Raw genomic sequence first — 2,641 nt, 5'->3', positions numbered from 1 at the left:
GATAGATAGATAGACAGATATATAGACAGATATATATATAGATGGATAGATAGATAGACAGATATATAGACAGATAGATAGATAGATAGATAGATAGATAGATAGATAGATAGATAGATAGATAGATAATCTACACACATGATTGAATCACATCAAAATAAAATCTAGAAACGACGACTATGAGAATAGGATAAGTAGGAAAATTATATATACATTGTAGCATATATATATATGTGTGTGTGTGTATGAGTATGTGTGTGTGCGGATATATATATATATATATATATATTTACTATAATGTATATACATGTGTACGTTGTATGTATGTATGTATGTATGTGTTAGTGTAGGTAAGCGTGTGTGTGTGTGTGAATGAATGTTGATTCGAATCCTAAACACCTGGCTGGGTGTCAGGCATAAAATGTCTTTGTATCCTTTCATCGTTGATCAAGTCACGTATATATTATGGCTATCAGTGTGTTTCCTTATAGCTAAGGACATGCTGACGATCACCTACACACACAGGTGACAGATAGGTAGATGTATATATATTTATATGTGTGTATATTTTGCGTTCGAGTGAACCAGCGAGGGAAGTGTACATACCACAATCATTGTGTGTAACATAATATACGCATACACATACATACATACATACATTTTATATGTATATACGTACTGTGTGAGCTTCTAACTGTGATCACTTTGGAACGAAGACTTTTCGATAGCAATATCCAGCTGCCGATAACATTAAGTGAATAGTTTCTGACCCCGCTAATTTCGATAACAATATCCGGTTGATACCATTATCCGAAATTATATTCAGGTTCCTCTGTATTACTGTTATCACCAGCCCATAAATAAGGGGCTGGTGATAACATTGAGCGAATAGTTTCTGACACTAATTAAGATAACAATATCAGGTTGATAACATTATCCGAGATTATGACCGTATAATTCACACACACAGACACACACGCAAACATAATACACAAAAGCACAGACTAACACACACACATATACTCACGCACACAGCAATAATTATATCAGAAACAATAAAGGTATCTGAGATTATAATAACCGGCTTCTGTATCACACACACACACACACACATACACAACAATAATTATCAGAATCAATAAAGGTAATGGTACAAGTTGGTAGAAGTTGTTGCATTGAGCTGCTGCAGGTATTGATATATATATCTACAGCTACAGAATAAATATTACAGCAGTAATAATAAATAATAATAATAATGAGTATATAAATAAAAAGTGCAAAGGTTTTGTGATGTTTTTTGTTCATTTTAGCAGCCACTCGGCTACCTTGGAACACGACACAATGTTTCCTGCTACTATTTCTTAAAAATAAATCACGTTATGTCTTTCGTCTTTCGTCTTTTGGAAGCTGTTTACTATCATTAAATGTCTTCTTTTTTTTAATAGAAGTAGTAGATAATTACCTCAGATAAAGAAAACTACCATCTTTGATGAAATATATTCTTCATTTACTGAAATTATTTTTTTTTCAATTCGATTTTATGCTTTTGGTTAGCTTGGCTTTCCCAAATTGTCGTCTGCCAACTCACTCACTCGTACACACACTCCCCCTCTCTCTGTATCTAGTTACCTTTCACTCACTTGCTCACTCACTCATACACATACACTCTTCCTCCTCTCACTCTCTGTCTCTCTCTAGCTACCTTTCACTCACTCATACATACAGTCTCCCTCACCCCCCACTTTCTATTTAGCAATCTTCCATTCACTCACTATCACCCTCTCTATCACTGAAGCTCTTACTCACTCTCTCACTCGCACTCTGTCACTTAAGGAAGTAAACACTCCGTCACTCCCTCATACAGTATCTACCTCTGTCATTTAAATCCTCACTCACGTCCAACTGTCTCTCTATCAAGCTTACTCTCATACTTTCTGCCTATCTAATTGTCATGCTCATTAGTACTTTCCAACTGCCACTCATTTACTTTCCCTCTAATTAGTAATCACACACCCACATTCGTATACTTTCCTCTTCACTTTCATCTTTCACTTACTCTCTTTGAACTAATATATTTATGTTCTCTTCCACTCTTCTACTGTCCACTCTCACCCCCTCCTCTCTCGATCTTTTTCCCTCTCACTCACTCACTCACTCACTCACTTTATCTCATTTTGTCATTAATATATCACTCTCAAAAGTGTTTCAATCTTGTTATTAAACCTGAGTGGATGTTTTTCTTTGTATTTTCTTTTTACTGATGTACATTTTAATTACTCTACCACATTGCATACTGAAAATTATATTTATCTTTATTATTATTCTCATATCAAGAAGTGCATCTGTATTTATGATGGTGCAGTTGCCTTCATGTGTACATGTGCGTGAAATAAGTGACAGGCTTTTTGTTTAAACAAACCCTTTTCTCCTTTCGTTCTTCCTTGCTTTCTTTCTGGCAGTCTTTCCTAATATTTTCTCTGTATCCGTGAGAGCGTGTTTAATATTTCCTTCATGTTTTTACTCATATCAAACAATTAATTGTTTTGCTGCGTGGTATCTGCTTTGAGTGTGTGTTCAGTTGGTGTCAGGGAATACAGCCGTTAAATACTTGATTAACCGAGGAGAGAGACTCATCCGTGTG

The 2,641-nt window shown here is 35.2% G+C and overlaps 1 protein-coding gene across 1 annotated transcript in view; it reads right to left on the bottom strand.

Annotated features, from left to right (window-relative positions):
• The window catches only part of LOC115213791, a 182,545-nt gene extending 180,919 nt beyond the window's left edge, over window positions 1–1,626 (bottom strand). The window contains exon 1 of the mRNA XM_036505052.1: window positions 1,463–1,626. The gene's annotated coding sequence lies outside the window, so the exon portion shown is untranslated. The remainder of the gene's footprint in view (window positions 1–1,462) is intronic.
• Between the last annotated feature and the right edge of the window lie 1,015 nt (window positions 1,627–2,641).

This window comes from Octopus sinensis, linkage group LG7, assembly GCF_006345805.1.
Source record: "Octopus sinensis linkage group LG7, ASM634580v1, whole genome shotgun sequence".
Lineage (NCBI taxonomy): Eukaryota > Metazoa > Mollusca > Cephalopoda > Octopoda > Octopodidae > Octopus > Octopus sinensis.
The sequence above is the reverse complement of the archived record's forward strand: the minus strand, read 5'-3'. Positions and strand labels throughout refer to the sequence as shown.